The sequence below is a fragment of the Bubalus kerabau genome, chromosome 5 (genome assembly GCF_029407905.1).
Source record: "Bubalus kerabau isolate K-KA32 ecotype Philippines breed swamp buffalo chromosome 5, PCC_UOA_SB_1v2, whole genome shotgun sequence".
Lineage (NCBI taxonomy): Eukaryota > Metazoa > Chordata > Mammalia > Artiodactyla > Bovidae > Bubalus > Bubalus kerabau.
The window spans coordinates 135,057,945-135,078,176 of record NC_073628.1 but is presented as its reverse complement, the minus strand read 5'-3'; the positions used below and the strand labels follow the sequence as shown (position 1 = coordinate 135,078,176).

Sequence of the window (20,232 nt, the reverse complement as noted above, 5' to 3'; positions counted from 1 at the left end):
AGAAGATGTATCTCCCGAGCCAGACAGCCATGTGGGAAGAAGGAAACAGCGCCTCAGCAGGGAGCAGATGCGCGGGCAGGGGGCCGGGCCGGGCTGGGGAAGACACGGCCAGCAGCCACAGCCCCCTCCCGTCCACTCGGCGGGCAGGAACGAGGCCCCTCACCCCAAGGTGGTAGTCAAGGCTGGTTCACAGAACGAAGCCCTGGGATGGGAGGCTGAGGCCCACGGCGGATGCTGGAAGGAAAATGAGCCCCGAGGCTCTGCCGGCTGGCCCGTCCCCCTCGTCCTCCTGGGGGAGGGGAGTACCCCCCCCACCGGCCGAGGAGGCTCTGCCCAGACAGCAGTGGTCTCTGCCCACCAGGCCGGGAGAGGCTGGGCCTCGACCTGCCCACACCCCCGCCCCTGCAGGAACGAGCCCGGGCCGTCCGGTCCATCTCTCCAGGGCGGCTGCTCAGCTCCACAGCCGGCCCTCCCAGGCCCTCAGACCCTGCATCTCTACCGGGAGCTGGCTCCACGAAGGTACCCAGTCCCCCACAAAACCTCCCCCAAGGGTCCCCAAGCATCTCTACCGGGAGCTGGCTCCACGAAGGTACCCAGTCCCCCACAAAACCTCCCCCAAGGGTCCCCAAGCATCTCTACCGGGAGCTGGCTCCACGAAGGTACCCAGTCCCCCACAAAACCTCCCCCAAGGGTCCCCAAGCATCTCAACCAGACCTCCGAGGGCCCTGGATCTGGACCAGAGGGAGCTTCCCAGTGATGCCTCCCCCAACCCCCACGAGGGGGCCGCCTGCAGCTCCTCTGCCCGAAGACACAGCAGGTCCTCCTGCAGCTTCCGTGCCCTCCCAGGGGAGGCTCCTTCCAGAACAGAACCTGACTCCACGAGGGAGACTAGGAGCTCCACCCCCAACCCTGCTGGGGGCACAGGTGTCCACGCCCCCCAGGCCCCCCAGGCCCCCCAGCCAACCAGGCATGACCACGAGGGTGCGGTCACCTCAGGCCCAGTCTCGACCGCGCGGGACAATGGGGAGCTGACTTTGACGGCACTGTGTCTGCAGAAACCATAGGAAGGAGGTGAAAGAGGTTAACCAGCAAGGTGCCCAGTAGCTAAGATCGACTGCTGTTGTTCACGCTCAGTAGTATTCCACTCTGCAACCCCATGGACTGCAGCATGCCAGGCTTCCCTGTCCTTCATTGTCTCCCGGAGTTTGTTCAAACTCATGATCAAAGAAGAGCAATACTTAAGGATAAATTTGTCTTTATTTTTTTGGACCCATGCTCTGGTCTGACATTTGGTCCTGGGAGATAGAAGCTAAAGTTTAAAACAGTTAATTTTCTAGTGCGTTCTAAAAATGGCCACTTCTGTGAGCTCCTCAAGTGCCTGCCTGGGTTGGCCGTGGACACCTGTGCCTGGAGCCAGGCTGCCGCCCACGTGGAGAAGCAGAGCCTGCCCAGCCCTGGCCCCAGGGAGCTGCCCGCCCCAGGGCCCCAGCCTTGGGAAGTCCTGCCCAGAATCTCACTTCAATCTTTCCTGCTACACCCACACGCCATTGCCTTCCCTGGGTCCAGGCTGAGATCAGCAAATCCCAGGCCTCCGCCCACTCTCCCCAAAGTGAGGGTGGTCAGAGCAGAGAGCTCACTCCCTGGACCGAGACCCTGGGTGTAGGGTTCACAAAGCAGAGAAGAGAACTCTGGCCACCAGGAGCCCCGGGGAACCCTGCAGACCACCACCCAGAGCCTGTGTCTGAGAAGCCACACAAGCATGCGTGTAAAGGGAGCATGCCCCCCTGCTCACCCGGCCAAGCCGCCTCCAGCTGCACCTTGGGTTCCCCAGCAGGCAGGCCGGGGGTCACCCCATCGGGCTCCAGCAGGACACAGCTTGACCCCACCCAGCTCCCATGCCGTCTCCCAAGCCCACAGGCGCCCTCATGAGCTAAGGGTCTGAAGGAGCAGGTGGGGGAAGAGGGACCCTGAAGGGTGACTGAGTGGGGCCCATGGACACTGAGGGACCACAGGTGGCCGGGGGCAGGTGGCGGAGAGGAAAGTGGAGCGGGGCTGAGCTGGGTGAGGCTCCCCCCAGTGTCAGGGGCCCAGGTGCAGGCAGGAGGGGCGGGCCCCGCATCCAAGCAGCGGCGACTCAGAACACAAACCCGCCCTGCACGCGGGGCCCACCCCGCTACCCTCCCCAGATACATGATGTCACACTCACCCGAAAGCCACCAAGACAGATGCGTTCTCTTGCCGACTGAACGTTAGAGGCTCTGACACACGAGCTCTGCCACACACGGCCCCGAGGAAGCTACAGCCTTGGGAGATGGCGTGGGAGCTGGGCGGGGTCAGGCTGTGTCCCGCGGGGCCCTGAGAGGCGACCCCGGCCTGCCTCCTGGGGGAACCCACGGTGTAGCTGCAGGCGGCTTGGCCGGGTGGGCAGGGGGGCGTGCTCCCTTTACACACACGCTTGTGTGGCTTCTCAGACACAGTGTGGAAGCAATGAGACAAAAGCAAATGCTTTTTAACATGAAGACAAGAGAGTGTGCGGGGTGTATGAGGTGTCCAAGGGGTGCGTGGTGTGCCTGTGAGGGGTGCATGGTATGAGGTGTGTGGCGTGTGTGTGTGTGGTGTGTATAGGTGTCTGTGGCTTGTGAGATTGTGCAGTATGTGCAGTTGCAGTGTCTATGGGGAGTGTGTAGTTGTGTGTGTGATATATATAATAAGGTATGTGAGGGGTGTGTGTGAGGGGTGTGTGGGGGGTGTGTGTGAGGGGTGTGTGTGCGGGGTGTGTGTGAGGTATGTGTGTTTGTGGTATGTTTGCTGTCTTGCATGTGTGTGTTGCGTGTCTGTGTCCTGTGTGGGGTGTGTGCATGTGCGTGTGGTGTGTGAGGGGTGTGTGTGGGTGAGGTGTATAAGAGGTGCTCGTGGTGTGCGTGTGGTGTGTGAGGTGGGGTGTGTGTGTGAGGTGTGTAAGAGGTGCTCGTGGTGTGCGTGTGGTGTGTGAGGTGGGGTATGTGTGTGTAAGGTGTGTAAGAGGTGCTCGTGGTGTGCGTTGGTGCACTGTGACCTGTGACGTGTGGAATGTGTTTGGTCCTTCCTGGATCACAGCCTTGTCGTGACGAAGGGGTCTGCATAGCTCAGTGAAGCTGGGAGCCACACCCACCTGAGACGGACGGGTCACAGTGGAGAGTCCTGACGAAGCGGGCCTCACTGGAGGAGGGAACGCAAACTACTCCAGCATTCTCATGCCATGAGAAGCCCATGAACAGCATGAAAAGGTAAAAAGACAGGCCCCCGAGAGATGAGCGCCCAGGCCGGAAGGTGCCCAGCCCGCTAGTGGGGAAGGGCAGAGACAACTGCTCAGCTCCAGGAAGAAGGGAGCAGCTGGGCCAAGGCGGAAACGACGCTCAGTGTGGATGCGTCTATGATGAAAGTCCGATGCTCTAAAGAACAGTATTGCACAGGAACCTGGAATGTCAGGTCCATGAATCAAGGTAGATCGGACATGGTCAACCAGGAGAAAGAAGAGTGAACACAGACATTCTTGGAATCAGCGAACTAAGATGGACTGGAATGGGTGAATTTAGCTCAGATGACCATTACATCTACTACTGTGGGCAGGAATCCCTCAGAAGAAATGGAGTAGCCACCATAGTCAACAAAAGAATCCGAAATGCAGTACTTGGATGCAATCTCAAAAACAACAGAATGATCTCTGTTTGTTTCCAAGGCAAACCATTCAATATCACAGTGATCCAAGTGTATGCCCCGACCAGTAATGCGGAAGAAGCTGAAGTTGAATGGTTCTATGAAGAACCTTACAAGACCTTCTATAACTAACACCCAAAAAAGATGTTCTTTTCATTATAGAGGACTGGAATCCAAAAGTAGAAGTCAAGAGATACCTGGAGTAACAGACAAGTTTGAGAGTACAGAATGAAGCAGGGCAAAGGCTAACAGAATTCTGCTAAGAGAATGCACTGGTCATAGGAAACACCCTTCAACAATCCAAGGGACTACTTTACACATGGACACCACCAAACAGTCAGCACTAAAATCAGACTGATTATATTCTTTGTAGTCGAAGACGGAGAAGCTCTATACAGTCAGCAAAAACAAGATGGGGAGCTGACTGTGGCTCAGATAATCAGTTCCTCATAGCAAAATTCAGGCTCAAACTAAAGAAAGCGGAGGATAGCACCAGGCCAATCAGGTAGGACTCAAATCCCCATGAATGTACAGGGGGGGCGACAAATATTCAAGGGACCAGATCTCATGAGCACAGCGCCTGAGGAACCACAGACGGAGGCCCGCACAGTCCACAGGACACAACAGACAAACCAGCCCAAAAGGAAAGAGAAGAAAGAAGGCAAAGGGCTGTCGCAGGGGGCTTTCCAACAGGCGAGGGAAGAAGAGAAGCAAGAGGCAAGGGGCAAAGGCAAAGACATGCCCGACTGACACAGAGGTCCAGAGAACAGCAGGAGAGACAGGAGCTTCTTCAACGAGCAGCGCAAAGAAATAGAGGGAAACAGGAAGGGCAAGACTAGAGACCTCTTCAAGAAAACGGGAGATGTCAAAGGAACAACCATCCAGAGACGGGCACAGTACAGGGCAGAAACAGCAAAGACCTAATCAAGGAGACAAGGCCCAGAAGAGATGGAAAGACCACAAAGAAGAGCCGCACAGAGATGATCTCAGTGACCCAGGAAGCCACACCGGTGCAGCCTCCTGCTCAGAGCCAGACATCCTGGAGCCAGTAAGCCACGACGGTGCAGCCTCCTGCTCAGAGCCAGACATCCTGGAGCACGAAGTCAAGCGGACCCTAGGAAGCGCGAGGGCCAACACAGCTAGTGAAGGTGATGGAATTCCAGCAAAGCTATTCAAAATCCTGAAAGACGATGCTATTAAAACACTGCACTCAACACGTCAACAAATTTGGAAAACCCAGCAGTGGCCACCAGACTGGAAAATTCAATCTGCATCGCAATTCCCAGGTGGGGCAGTACGAAAGAACGTTCAAACCACCAGACCGCTGCACTCACCTCCCACGCTAGTGAGGTTGTGCTTAAAATCCTCCAAGTTAGGCTTCAGCATCACATGAACCAAGAACTTCCAGATGTGTAAGCTGAGTTTTAAAAAGGCAGAGGAACCAGAGATCAAATTGCCAACATTCGCTGGACATAGAGAAAGCAAGGAAATTCCAAGAAAACATCTACCTCTGTTTCATCAACTATGCTAAAGCCTTTGACTATGTGGATCACAACAAACTGTGGAAAAATCTTAAAGAGATGGGAATACCAAGCCATCTTAACTGTCTCCTGAGAAACTTGTATGAGGGTCAAGAAGCAACAGCTAGAACCCTGAACAACTGACTGGTTTAGGATTGAGAAAGAAATACGGCTAGGCTGTTTATTGTCACCCTGTTTGTTTAATTTATACACAGAGCACATCATGCAAAATGCCAAGCTGATTACAGTCTTGATTATGGAATGAAGATTTCCAGGAGAAAAACCAACAGCCTCAGACATGCAGATGATACCACTCTAAGGGCAGAAAGTGAACAGAACTAAAGAACCTCTTGGTAAGGGTGAAAGAGGAGAGTGAAAAGCTGGCGTAAAACTCAATATTGAAAAAATTAAGATCATGGCATCCAGTCCCATCACTTCATGGCAAACAGAAGGGGAAACGGTGGAAGCCGTGACAGAGTGTCTCTTCTTAGGCTCTAAAATCAGCACGGATGGTGACCGCAGCCACGAAACGGGAAGACAATAGAGGCCTTAGATGGAGGAGGGCATGGCAGCCCACTCCAGTATCCTTGCCTGGAGAATCCCATGGACAGAGGAGCCTGGAGGGCCACAGTCTGTGGGGTTGCAAAGAATCAGACACGACTGAAGTGACTTGGCACAGAGGCCTTAGATAGGGATATTCTGGGGCTTGGGGCAAGACAGTATCAGCATCTGAGTTAGGGACAGTGTCAGGATGTTAGCGGGAGAGCTAGGTCATAAGGTAAAAAGTGTCAGGGCCTTACAAATACCATCGAGGACTGAAAGAGAGGGTAGGGGAATCGGTCAGGGACATGATCAGGGCCCCAGGAAGAAACAAGTGGAGGACGCAGTGAGAAAGAGTTGAGGCCAACATTCAGGGATGGTCAGAGAAAAAGACACATCAAGGGCCTTAAGTACAGACAAGATCAGGCCTCAAGTGAGAAACAGCTCAAGACGCTAAGAACAAAGTCACTGCAGATGGTGACTGCAGCCATGAAATTAGAAGACGCTGGCTCCTTGGAAGGAAAGTTATGACCAACCTAGCCAGCATATTCAAAAGCAGAGACATTACTTTGCCAACAAAGGTTCGTCTAGTCAAGGCTATGGTTTTTCCTGTGGTCATGTGTGGATGTGAGAGTTGGACTGTGAAGACGCTGAGCACTGAAGAATTGATGCTTTTGAACTGTGGTGTTGGAGAAGACTCTTGAGAGTCCCCTGGACTGCAAGAGATCCAACCAGTCCATTCTGAAGGAGATCAGCCCTGGGATTTCTTTGGAAGGAATGATGCTAAAGCTGAAACTCCAGTACTTTGGCCACCTCGTGCGAAGAGCTGACTCACTGGGAAAGACCCTGATGCTGGGAAAGATTGAAGGAGGGAGGAGAAGGGGACGACAGAGGATGAGATGGTTGGATGGCATCACCGACTTGATGGACATGAACTTGGACAAGCTCCAGGAGACAGTGAAGGACAGGGAGGCCTAGTGTACTGCGGTCCATGGGGTCACAAAGAAGAGGACATGACTTGGTGACTGAGCAACAACAACAACTCGTGTGTTGAGTGTCTGTGGTGTTTGTGTGAGGTTCATCTGTGAGGTGTGTGTGTGTGAGGTGCATGGTGTGTGTGGTGCATATGCAGTGAGTGTGTGTGTGTGTGTAGTATGTCACATGTGTGAGGTGTGTATGTAGTGAATGTATATGTGTAGTGTGTGTGAGGTGTGTATGCAGTGAACATGTGTGTGAGGTGTGTGTGTGCAGTGTGTGTGAGGACCGCATCCCTGATGACCGAGGGCGCAGCCTCTGCCCCGTCCAGCCTTGAGAAGCGGACCTGGCGCCTCTGACCTCGACCCTCCATCTCACCCACTACCCTCCGTCCCCAGGCCCCCCATCCCCAGCCCCCCGTCCCCCGGCCCCCCATCCCCACCAGCGACAGGGCTGCACTCAGTGAGGCCGGGCCACCCAGACATCCCAGCCGAACCCCTGCTGTGCCAGCGACCTGCCAGCCGGCAGTGCCAGCAGCTGCGGACAGGCGTCTGGCTCAGCAGCAGGGGGCGCAGCGGCTAAGCCCTGGGGTCGCTGGGCGCACGGCCACAGGGGCAGGAAGCCGGCTCTGGCGGGCACAGCGGCACGTGGAGGGTTCTGCATGGAGGTGGCATGGGGACAGGCGCGTGTGGGGCGCAGAGAGGGCGGCCTTGCAGGCTCCGCACGAGGCACACTGACCTCCGTCTCGAGGACAGCGCTCAGCCCAGGTGGGTCCACCCCGGCCCTGCAGTCTCCGCGGCTCCGGCTGAGGGACCGCAGGGACAGGCTTCAGGACCGGCTGTACCACCGGCGGGCTTCCTGGCAGAGGCGCCCCGAGCCAGGGGTCATGGAAGGCCTTGGAAGACACTGACCAGTCTCCACCCCAGAAACTCCGCCCCTGGCAGGAGCGGCCTGTGAGGACCACAGAACTAGATGCGGGGGCTCACGGCCGCTGCCCCCGAGATGGGAGGACAGCCGGCCCCCAGGAGTGACACAGCAGGACGCCGCCCGGGGACGCACCCTCGGAGCCTCCTGGGCCAGGATGTGGAGTCTCCAGGCTCACGCTCTCGGGACCATCCTGCCCAGCAGAGGAACGCCCCTCCATGGTTGCTGGGGACTCTGCTTCCCCCAAAGATCGGTCAGCACACCCAGGGCCACGAGGGGCGGCAGGAGGCAGAGACGCACCCCAGGTCTCAGGGGCAGGGGCAGGAGGCGGTGCACTTGGCAGGGCAGGGCTGACGGCGTGGAACCCGAGCCCTCGCTGAGCCCCCAGCGAGGCACCGTCAGACTCACGGCCCCAGAGGTGATGACGGGCTGGCGCCTGCCGCTTCCGTGAACAGAGCTGGCCTGTTTGTGCGCTTCTGACATGCGCTCCAGGCATCTAACTCGGCCCCACCAACAGCATCTCGCTCCTCGCAGTGGCCAGACACCCGAGCAGGGTCCCTATCAGGGAGACCCTGCCCTCCAAGCCCAGTTGCTGCCCGGCGGCTTCCCCTGCTTCTCCGACTCCAGGGGCACGGGGGCCTGGACACGGGCAGCCGGACGTCCCCGGGCGGGCCCCCCACCTCATGCTGTGGGAGCACAGATGCAGGCCCAGAGTGAGGGGCATCTCGGCATTTGATGAAACCCTGATGATGGCAGTTCTGTGAGGGGACGAGTGCCCTGTCACTGGGGGAATTCAAGCTGAGGACGGACCACTGCTGGAAGACACAGAGGGGACCCAGCACTGGCCTGGATGACCTTCAAGGCCCCCTTTTGTGAACATTCCAAACGTTCACTATTATTAGATTTGCCGTGGTGATTTGCGAGCAGTGATCTTTGATATTACTATTGCAGCTGTTCTGGCATTTTTAGCAATAAAGTGTTTTGCAATGAAGTGAAGTGAAAGTCACTCAGTCGTGTCTAACTCTTTGCGACCCCATGGACCATAAAGTCCATGGAATTCTCCAGTTCAGAACACTGGAGTGGGTAGCCTTTCCCTTCTCCAGGGGATCTTTCCAACCCAGGAATCGAACCAGGGTCTCCTGCATTGCAGGCGGATTCTTTAACAACCGAGCTATGAGGGAAGCCCGTTTGGTAATGAAAACACACAAGCTGTTTTTACGGAGATGACGCTATTGCACACTTAGGAGACAGCAGCCTGGTGCAACGTAGCTTTCAGATGCACGCGCAGACTGAAGATTCCATGTGCCTGTCTCCACGGCAGTGTGCCTGCAGTCATGTTGTTTAAAACCAGTATTATTATTTTTTTTGACTACAATTTATTTTTTTTTTTGCACTGAGCTAGGTCTTCGGCGTGTGGAGTCTTGGTTGCGACACATTGGCTTCTCTTTGGGGCACAGACTCTGGAGTGCAGGCTTAGCTGGCCCATGGCACATGGGATCCCAGGGCTTCCCAGGTAGTGTGGTGTTAAAGACTCCGCCTGCCAATGCAGGGAACACAGGGAACGCAGGGGACACGGTTCAGTCCCTGGGTCGGGACGATCCCCTGGAGAAGGAAATGGCAACCCCCTCCAGTGTTCTTGCCTGGGAAATCCCATGGACAGAGGAGCCTGGTGGGCTACAGTCCATGGGGTTGCGCAGAATCAGACACGACAGCACACACAGGTACACATGCTTATGCGGAATCCTAGTCTCCTAACCAGGGATCGAACCCACATCCCTGTGCTGGAAGGCAGATTCCTGACCACTGGACCACCAGGGAAGCCCCTGCAGTCACTGCTGAGCAAACCCTTGCTGTCTGGGAGCCTCGCTGTGATGACCAACCAAGGTGTAGGTGGGCACTCCCAGCACCAGACGCGCCGTCCTGGGCACCGTGCCCCAGCGTCTCCTCCGTGTTTGACTTTGGAAGCTCTGAGGTCACAGACTTGGGTCAGGCTTTACCTGGGCATGTGGGACGAGACGGCCTTCACTCATGTCCTCCGGGGCCAGCCGCCAGCTTGCAGAAGGCACGTCCCACCCTGAACCTCTTCTCCCCAGCAGAGGCACTGCTGACCGTCTGCGGGTTAAAGGCTCTGTGACACAGGGCCTTTTCATGCTGTTCATGGGGTTCTCTAGGCAAGAAGACTGAAGTGGTTTGCCATTCCCTTCTCCAGTGGACCACATTTTGTCAGCAAGGAGATCCAAGCTGTCCATCCTAAAGGAAATCGGTCCTGAATATTCATTGGAAGGACTGATGCTGAAGCTGAAACTCCAATACTTTGGCCACCTGATGCGACAAGCTGACTCTTGGGGAAGACCCTGATGCTAGGAAATACTGAAGGTGGGAGAAGGGGATGATAGATGATGAGATGGTTGGATGCCATCACCAACTCAATGGACATGAGTTTGAGCAAACTCTGGGAGTTGGTGATGAACAGGGAGGCCTGGCGTGCTGCAGTCCATGGGGTCGCAAAGAGTTGGACACGACTGAGCGACTGGACTGAATGGACACAGGGCCTGGGTATCAGGAAGAGCGTGGATGGAAGGCTCCAGGAGGCGGGGTGGGTGGAGTGGAGGGCCTGGGAGAGGCCGCAGAGCTGGATGTGCAGAGGGAAGGTGCGCGGGGGCCGTGCCACCTTGCTGGTGTCGCCAGGCTAGCTGGAGGTTCAGAGTGGGCTAAATACACACCAGGCACCTCCTGTGCGCTCAGCACTTTCCCACAAAGACCCCAGACGGCGGAGAAGGGCTGAGCGTCAGAAGCTGGCTGGTGCGAGACTCCAGAGCAGGGCTCCGGAGGCATGGGCCATGCGGCGACGGGCTCAGTCCTGGCTTGGACCCAGGGGCCCCCAGCCCACAGCAGGGGTGATGGATGGGGGGTCTGCGGCGGGTGCCCCTCCTCCCACCCGCCTGGTCAGTTGGCACTCCGAGAGGGCAGAGCTCTGCGGGGGCCTGGGTGTCACCCGCTGGGTGAGGCAGTGCAGAGCCTCATGGAGAGAGCCGGGTGGAGGGAAGGGGCCAGAGAAGGGGCCTCTCCCCAAGTCAGGAGGGCAGACCGAGGTGGAGTCCAGACACCCCGCTCTGGGGCCGGGGTCTTCCCTGTCTCCTCTTAAGAGCAACGTGGGAGGCTTTCCATACTGGGGGGCACGGCAGTCCCTAAGCCCCACATGGGGACAGAGGGTGTGGGGGTCTGGTCACCTCCCCAGGAGGGCCAGTGGTGGCGGGGAGCACCCAGCAGTGATGGGGAGCACCCAGTGCTGGTGGAGAGCACTCAGCGGTGGTGGGGAGCACCCAGCAGTGATGGGGAGCATGCATTGGTGGCGGGGAGCACCCAGCGGTGGCAGGGAGCACTCAGTGGTGGAAGGGAGCATCCAGTGGTGGCGGAGAGCACTCCACAGTGATGGGGAGCACACATTGGTGGCGGGGAGCACTCAGCGGTAGAAGGGAGCACTCAGCGGTGATGGGGAGCACTCAGCAGTGGCGGGGAGCACTCAGCAGTGATGGGGAGCACCCAGCGGTGGCAGGGAGCACTCAGCGGTAGAAGGGGGCACGCAGCGTGATGGGGAATACCCAGTGCTGGTGGGGAGCACTCAGCGGTAGAAGGGGGCACTCAGCGTGATGGGGAATACCCAGTGCTGGTGGGGAGCACTCAGTGGTGGCAGGGAGCACACAGCAGTGATGGGGAGCACACAGCGGTGGCGAGGAGCACTCAGTGGTGGAAGGGAGCACTCAGTGGTGATGGGGAACACCCAGCAGTGGCAGGGAACACTCAGTGGTAGCAGGGAGCACCCAGTAGTGGCAGGGAGCATGCAGCGGTGGTGGGGAGCACCCCCAGAGCACGGCACTCAGCCCATGTGTTGGGTTCAAGTCCAGGTCTCCAGGCGAGTGTCCTGGAAAACTGAACCCCAGGTTCCTTATTCTAGAAAGTGAATAATGACAGTACCTTCTGCATAGAGAATCGTGCTAACTGAAGGAGTTATCCACATGCAATGCTCAGAACAGGCCTGGGTCACCGCCAACTTCAAAAATAAGTGAAAAACAAGAACCGCTGTCCTCAGCCTCCATGGGCACTGTGCCAGGACGCCTCAGACACCAAACCCATGGGTGCTCAAGCCTCTCATATACATGCAGCACACCTCCCTCCTGGACACTTTAATCCACCTCTATTTGCTGAGAACACCTCACACAAAGTAAACACGGTGTGACTAGTTGTAAATACAATGGAAACGCTGTATAAAGAGTTGTTGGTATGTGGCAAATTCAAACTTTGCTTTGTGAAACTGTTCAGAATTTTTTTCAAATATTTTCAATCTACAGCTGGTTGAATCCCCAGACGTGGAGGAGAGCCCCAGATAAAGAGAGAGTGGCTGTGTACCTTTTGCCCCAGCAGGCCCACTCCGAGGCACATGCCCAAGAGAAATAAAGTCAGGTGTCCTGTCAAAAACCTGCCCTCAAATGTTCACAGCACTGGCATTCACATCGTCAAACACCAACCGAAACGCTATCGACAGATGGATAAATACACTGTGGTTTATCCCTGCCACAGAACATCACTCAGCAGCTCAGGAACAAAGGCCGGACGTGGACTGACCTTGAAAACAGAAGCCAGTCACAGAAGACCACCGGATGAATGATTCTGCTTATATGAAACGTCCAGAGAGACAGACTGACAGAGACAGAAGACAGACAATCCCCTGGTGGAGCTTGGGGGGAAGGAGGACAGGGTGACCACTGACGCACGCAGCTTTCTTTCTGGGTGACCAAGCTCTGCAGCTAGCTGGCAGTACTGGCTGCACAGCTCTGCTAAAAGTCACCGACTGTGCGCCTCGGGTGACCGCACTGTGAGGCACGGGGTTACACCTCAGCACCTGGGGTCTTCCCTGGTGGTCCAGCGGTTAAGACTCTGAGCTTCCCCTGCAGGGGGTAGGGGTTCAATCCCTGATCAGGGTTAAACTAAGTTCCCGGGTGCTGCGTGGCATGGCCAAAAAAAAAGTAAAACCCTGTAAACCTGCAAGGGAAAGGCTTTGATCACAGTTTTGGGAGCAGGGAGATGGGGCCAGGGAGCCCCAGCAACGGCCCGCAGCTGGCTGCAGGGTCCGACTCGGGACTCTGAGTTATGGAACTCCACATCCGAGGTTCTTCCTGAAGCTTTTCCTGAATCCAGCCTGTAGCCCAAATATCCAGGGAAAAGCCTCCGCTCACCTCCCCAACCGAGCCCTCAGGAAGTGCTCCCACCTCTCAACGCCCCTCCAGCTTCCTGTGGGATCTGAGGCCACAGCCAAGGTCACAGGGGACAGGCACCCGCCCAGGACCCTACACTCCAGCCCCGGCAGACACCTTTAGGAAGCGGAGGCGGGGGCAGAGGGAGCGCAGCAGGCTCCAGAGTGTGTGCGCTCCAGGGGCGCTGCAGCAGGCGGGCTGGGCTCCTGCTCAAAACCGCTGGGCAGAGGCCTGAAGGTTGAAGGCGGGAGGAGAAGGGGATGACAGAGGATGAGATGGTTGGATGGCATCACCGACTCGATGGACATGAGTTTGAGCAAGCTCTGGGAGTTGGTGAGGGACAGGGAGGCCTGGCGTGCTGCAGTCCGTGGGGTCACAGAGTCGGCACGACTGAGCGACTGAGCTGAACTGGTGTCTTCTTTAGAGAAACGTCTGTTTGACTCTCTTGCTCATGCTTTGACTGGGTCGTTTATCTGGTACTGAGGTGCACGAGCTGCTTGTATATTTCGGAGATTAATCTTTTGTCAGTTCTTTCACGTGCTATCCCAAGTGTTTCAAAAAAATTAGCCCCAGCCCTGCAGGAGGCAGGATCTGGACACAGGTGTCTGGCACTGGGGTGGCAATGCGGGCACCTGTGAGGCGCCAGGTCCAGAGCCCCCAGACCCCACCCGGACGGGTCAGGGCCCAGGAAGGTGCAGAGAGTCCACTCTGGGCTGCGCTCTCACCTGAGGCCATGTGCTGGGGCCCGGGGGACGGTACGCAAGTGACTTCCGGCTGTCAGGCTGCCTGCCAGGCCCAGCCGGGCCCAGCGTGGAGGGCAGGCTGAAGGCCCCTCACCGCCACCACTGGGCAGCTGCTCGGAGCAGGAGGCAGGCTACCTGGAGGTTTGGGGTGTGGGGGTGCAGGCCCTCCCACGGTCTCTCCACCGCTGCCCCAGGTCCAACGGCACATGGCCGGCCCCACGGTGGGAGGTCAACCTGGCTCTCTGGTCTCTGGGGGCAGGTGGCACAGCCAGGCCCTCCCACAAGAGGCAGGGCTCGGGCTCCACCCATGGCTCCCACCTGGCAGAGTCACCACACAGCAGGAAGCCCCCCTGTGCCACCTGAGCCCCTCCTGCTGCAGCACAGCCCGGGGGTGGGGGCAGGAGCGCCCTGCTTCCTGAAGCCCCCTTCGTGAACCTGCAAAGACGCAGTTCTACCAGCAACACAGAGACCACAAAAGCCGCTGAAGGCCAGTCCCTGTCAGTCCAGGAAGGCAGAGGGCTCTGGCCGCCCTCCCCCTGGCCCTTCCCCAGCTTCAGGACACAGGACAGGTGAACAGGATGCAGAGAACAATGAGATAAAACAAGGGCAGGCAGAGAGGCCGCACAGCCTGTCTCGACCCGACGAGGACTTTCTCCACGTTGTCCCTGAGGTTGGGGGCAGATGAGGGAGCGGGCCTGAGCCCTGCGCAGGGCCAGCCACTCCAGGCCTTTCTGCAGGGGTCCCCTCAGCCAGGGAGGCACACAGGGGTCAGGGCGGGGGCACGGGTCCAGCACAAAGGGCGCTTCAGCCGCCTCACCCACCGGCCGGCTCAGGACCGAGGGCCGCCCCCGAGGCCCCAGCCCGCCGCCCCCGTTTCCAGAAGTCCTCCCCGCAACCCCACCCCGGACCCGCCCAGCAGACTGAGGCCACAGCAGGGAGGTGGGCAGGCCGCGGTGTGCTCAGGAGTGGCCCAGGCGGGCCGGCGGAGACAGGCCAAGAGGCGAGCCAGGACAGGAGGGCTGCTCTGGGAACTGCTCTTTCTGCCTTTCCGGCCTCTGGGCCTCCCTCGAGCCCCTGGGTTTGCTTTCCGCATTTTGCTGTCCTGTTTCCAGGAGGCCTGTCGGGCCCCAGAGAAGCAGGCGGCGGCTGGCGTCACTGGCAGGGCATGGGCAGGAGCACGCGTCTCCGGCTCCAGCCACTGTGGCCGACCCTCCAGGCCTCTTGGGCCTCAGTGTTCAACCTGGGGACGCTGCACTTGAGGACCTCACCCCCTTTCTGCTGCCATCAAAGCCCCTTTACCGTGTACTCTAATTTTAGAAGAAAATACCCGCTTTGTTCCTAACAGGGAGAGTGGAGAGGCGGCTGGCCTGAGGGCCCACCGGGCAGGTGCAACCCCATCTCTGATGCCCACGTGCTGTGTGATCCCGGACAAGGCACGCCCCTCTGTCAGCCCTGTATCCCCGTCAGCAACACCAGACGCTGAACGGACGATGCCCAAGGTGTCCCCAGCGCCCTAGGCTGCGGTTCACTCAACATGGCCCAGGGACGGTGAGGCCTTTTCCCCAAAACCCTTCTCTAAAGCCCCTCCTTAGACTAGCCTTAGATGGAGGCCGCCGGGCTCTGCTTGTCGCTGGGCACCGGGGGCCTCTGCTGGCCCAGACTCCTCTCTGGACTCACCCCAGCCTGCAGCCCCACGCCTGGTGACGGCGGCAGGGCAGGGGGCTCTGTCCCCGCTCTGCCTTAGCCTGCATCCCCCGTGACGACACAGAACCTCAAAAGGCCACTCCCCAGGCAGTGCGCTGATTCACACTAAGAACTGCCCACACCCCAGGAGTTTGCGTGAACTATTCCCTGGCAAGTAGGCAACAGTGTTCCCAGTCCACAGATGACAGAACGGAGCCTCAGAGGTCAAGTACTTTTCCCAAGTTCACATGGCTAAAAGGAAAAGGCCAAGATGGGAGCCTGGATCTGTCTGCTTTTAAGCATCAGCGTTCCCGCCGAGATGTCACCACCTCCCCAGGCTGTCACAGAGCGCAGTGGAGACAGCCGAGAGGCACGGCCCACGGGGCCCCACCCCGCGCCTCGGCAAAAGCAGACCCACAGGCCCTTCAAGCAGCTAAGCCGACCGTGTCCCTCGCGGCTGAGCGCACATCGCCCATGGTCACACGGTGAGCCTGGGGCAACGCCACTCCCACCCCAGGGCAGCCCGCAGTCCACACTGGCACCCCAGGATCCTGGGGGGTCCTCCCGCCGCTGGGGGTCCTCCCGCCACTGCCCTGGGTGCAGACGCGCTCTGGCTACTCCCTCTGGGGGCCAGCCTCACCCTCTCTTGGCCCCTGTTAGCTCCTTCCTGGAAGGTTCTGGAGCGGATGGACTGAACCACATCTTGTCTCAGAAGGGATGGGAAGTGGGGCGGGGGAACCAGTGGAAAAGAGGCGTGAGATTAAAGTCAAGTAGCAACTTTCTTGCCTGTGAATTTTTAGCTGTAGAACCTCTCTAATGATCCAAGAAAGAGGTACAGAAAGACACACAGACAGGGGAGGAGGCAGAGCCGCTGCCCCCTTCTGCAGGGACGCCCTGAAGCTGCTGGGAGATTGCTCGGCAGGTCCCCCCGCCCCTTGCAGGTCCTTATCGTTCTCACGGGCAGCAGCCACTCAGAACTCAGCACCGGACGAAGCATCGCACACGTGTCGCTTGTTCACGCCTCTCGGCAACTAAAACACCACAGGATGTGGAGCACCACGCTCAAGGTCACACAGCCACTAACTGGTAAGCCCAGGTCCCCCAGGGACGCCTGCCCGTGGCCCACTCACACCCAGAATCTGCCTCAAGGGTCTCCACTCTGCAGACAGACGTGCAGTGGGAATTCCAGAGCCATGGGCCCCACCACCCAGCCAAGCCCACTTCTGATCAGACTCTGTCTGGAACTGCAGCCACAGGACGGCAGGGGTCCCGGGAAGTCATCTGGTTGGACCCCTGCCATGTACAGTCAAGGAAAGCAAGAAAGGGGCTCGCCCAAGGTCACACAAGGTCACAAGAATGAGAAGCAGCACCTAGAATTAGACTCAGGCCTCCTATCTTAAAGCGGGAGCCTCCCCACAGCACCCTGAGGCCCCCTGAGAAGCCACCACTTATCTCAGCTGGAAGAGAGCCAGAGCACCCCAGGCAGGCTCGGGCTAAGCTCCTGTGTCCACTGCCATCGCAGTGCGGCCTTTCAAGCCATCCTCATCAATTAGACACAGTGTGACCTTGGGAGGCCCATGACACCCCCTGAACCCCCAGGCACCTATGCCGCACTGGGAACCCTTCTGGGGGAAGGCTCTGCCCCTGCAAGAAGGCTGTGTGGTGCTGGAAACAGTCTCAGGCGCGCTGCCTTGCGGGGGAGGGCGCTGCAGTTCTCCCCAGAAGCTAGGTCACCCAGGGGTGTGCCCCCATCCCCTCAGCGCACCCCACCTGCAGGCAGGCCAGCAGGACCAGGAGAGATTCAGTCACCATAAACTCCAAACCCCCATTTTCCAGATGAAGATACTGAGGCCCGGCGGGGTAAGAGAGTTGTCCAAGGTCACAGGCGGAGTTGGCATGGAAGCTTCCCGACTCTGCCTGGCACGCCAGGAGCGCAGCTCCACACCGCCACCCGCCTCCCAGGACGGCCGCGCGGAGCTCCTGCAGAGGCGGGGAACGGAGGCGGGGCCCTGCTGGGTGGCCCAGCCGGCAGGTGCGCCCGTGGGCTTGCTCGCCCACCGCCCTGCCCCCCCGCACGCCCCGACTCCCTACCGGGGCATCGCATCACCTGAAGGCTCAGAGAGGTGCGGCCGCTCGTCCAAGGTCACACAGAAAAATGAGCAGAGTCTGCGCGCCTACGGCCCCCCCACCCCAGCCCGGACTCTCCAAGCTACGTGGCTCACCGGGATCCCGGGCCCTCGCTTCCCCCACGTACTGGCCGCGCGCTGGCTGGAGTAGAAAAAGTTTCTGGGAGAGGAAGGGGCGGAAGACGCCGCCGCCCATCCCAGACCCGGATGGCCGCGGCCGGGCGAGAGGCACAGAAAGGAAGCGCGCTCCGCCAGGTCCCCGGTGGGGTCCCGCGCCCGCAGCCACTCTCCGCCTCGGGGTTCCCGGGATAACTCCGGATTCTCCCCTGGAACCATCAGGGTGCTCCCGGAGCGCGCGGATTCCCGGAGCGCCGTCCCCACCGCCCAGAGTCCGAGCGTCCCAGGCGGGCGCCACCTGCGCCCCGGCCCGGCCTCCCGCGCGCCGCTCTTACCCGGAGACGGTTCGGCGTGGCGGCCCGAGCTCGCGGCGAGGGCGGCGGGCAGGACGCCGCGCTCCCGGAGCGCAGGCCCCTCTCGGCGCGTCCCGGTGTCCGGCCGCGGCGGCTCCGCCCGCTCCCTCGCGCCGCAGTAGTAACACCTGCACCGCGCCCGCCGCCCGCCAATCCCGAGGCCGCTCTCGGCCGTCCGCACGCGGCGCGGGCCCGGCCTCCCAGCGCGACCCCCGCCCCACGACCCGCCCCACTCGTGCCCGGGGAGAGGGAGAAGTTTGCGGTGGGTGAGGCCGGCCGCGCGCCCCCGGCGACAACCCTGCGCGCCCCGCCACCCACCGGCTCTCCGAGCCTCTCGCGCGCGGAGATTGGCTACGAGGGGCGGCGGGCGGGCGGGCGCCTCCCCGCGCTCGGGGACCCGCTCGCGGGCGGGAGGGAGCCGATTTGCTCCGGGGCTACGGATGAAGGCTTTCCTGGTCGGGAAGAGAAAAGGGAGAGGAAGTGGAGCGGCGGAGACAAAGGCTGAGGGAGGCGGGGGCCGTCCGCCCGCGGCCCGGAGCCCAGGCTCTTCCCGCGCCGCAGGGGGGAACGACGCGGGCGGAGGGGCCCTGCGGGGAGGGCATAGGACCCCGACCCCGCTCTCAGAGGGCACCTCCGTGGGGCCTCTCGGGAAGGCCGGGGCTGGGCCCCCCACCCCAGCACAGCGGCCGGAGGGGCAGCGGGGACGAGGAACCCCTGAGCCCCTCCTCCGGCCTCGGCACCCAGCGTCCGGACCTCCGGACCCGCTCAGCCTCGTGGAACTTGGCTTGTGTCGGCGCGCCCGGCCTCGCCCCCACCCCTCCGCTCCGCTCTCAGAAGCTCCCTCCTCTCTGCTTGCTCCCGGCCTGCAGACTCAGAATCCGGAATCAAGTTTGGGGTTTCACCCTGGAAGTGACACCCCCAAATCCGGTGTGTTAGGACAGAACTTAGCCAGGCTCCCCGGGGCGCCTCACCTCTGCAGCGTCAGAGCCGAGGAACCCTGGGAACCCCCAGCCCTGCAAGCCCTCTGTGTCCCCTCCTCCCTGCGTCCCCAGCCCGCCAGCCACATCGCCCGAGCGGCCACCGCACTGCGGCGGCGGCACCGCGCTCGCGCTGGGCACCGACCAGCCAGGCACCGGCCGGGTCTGCGGAAAACGCTGGCTCGGGGTTTCCAGGCTGCAAGCGCGGGAGTGTGCTCCACCGGCACCTGGCTGGGGGCATGCGGGCTGGAAGCGGGGCCAAGGGACGCGGCGCGGAGACCCGCTGGTCAGCTCTGCTGAACCCTCACGTGCCTCCCGCGTGTCACGGGCTCAAGGTCAGCTGTTGGGCAGGAGGGGAGGTTTCCTCCCGCATCAAGCCCCAACCGGGCTGCTGGTCACCACACTGAGGGGACCTGACCCCAGAGGTCGCTCTTCCATCCCTCCCTGGAGAGAGAGAAGCTTCTCCCCTGAAAGCCCACAAAGTGTCTTCTCGGGGAGGAGAGAAGGAGCTGAAAGTCCCACAGGCTGGACTCAGGTTAGGCGCTTGGTATTTCCTGATGCCCAGGGTCCAGGGACGCCACCCTGCATGATGATTGATGGATGAATGGCCCTCGTGGCTCCTTCTGGTAAAACAGAGCAAAAGATCCGCCGAGCGTCACTCAGAGCTGCCTCCAGTAAAGTGGTCCAAGTAGGGGTGAAATGGCCTAATTACAGAAAACAAAGCATTTATGGAGGGCTGTCTGCTCCTTTGAGGGTAGAGCTCCCTCCAGCACGCCCTTCCTCTCTAGGATGGGCTTCTGTACAGGTAGGGGACGCGGCTGGCCTGGGGCTAGAAGGGCCGGTAGGAGTGCTGTGGCCCCTTGCAAAGAGCTTAGAAAACCTCTCACACCAGAGGACCCTCCCCGGGGGAGGGTGGTCAGGACAACTTCCAGCCTTGGTTTCACTTGAGCCTGGAAACAGTCCCAAGAGGCAGCAAGGTGGGCGGGGCAGCCTTCACCCCGTTGGCCCCAGGAAGCTTGCATCTCAGGGTGCAGCGCGGTGTGGAGCTGGGTCCTGTGACCCGGACGCCAGCCCCCTAGTCCACGTGGGCTGGGGGCACACCTGTGGCGACGCCTGTCTCGGGGGCTCCTTACCTCCCTCCGAGCCCCTCCGGCCCTGCCACCCCCCCAAGGCACCCCCTAACTGGACGCGGTCCTGCAGCCTCAGCGGCTCTGCCCCCGCCCCGTGCTCCAGCTGCGTGCAAGGGCGGTGCTCCTCCTGCCGCACAGAGCCTCTGCCCACACTGCCCTCCGCCCTCCGCCCGCCGCCTCCCTGTGCGTGTCCGTG

The 20,232-nt window shown here is 60.0% G+C and overlaps 1 protein-coding gene across 1 annotated transcript in view; it reads right to left on the bottom strand.

Annotated features, from left to right (window-relative positions):
* The window catches only part of SYT2 (synaptotagmin 2), a 46,323-nt gene extending 28,299 nt beyond the window's left edge, over positions 1-18,024 (bottom strand). Inside the window, exon 1 of the mRNA XM_055583691.1 lies at positions 17,912-18,024. The gene's annotated coding sequence lies outside the window, so the exon portion shown is untranslated. The remainder of the gene's footprint in view (positions 1-17,911) is intronic.
* Between the last annotated feature and the right edge of the window lie 2,208 nt (positions 18,025-20,232).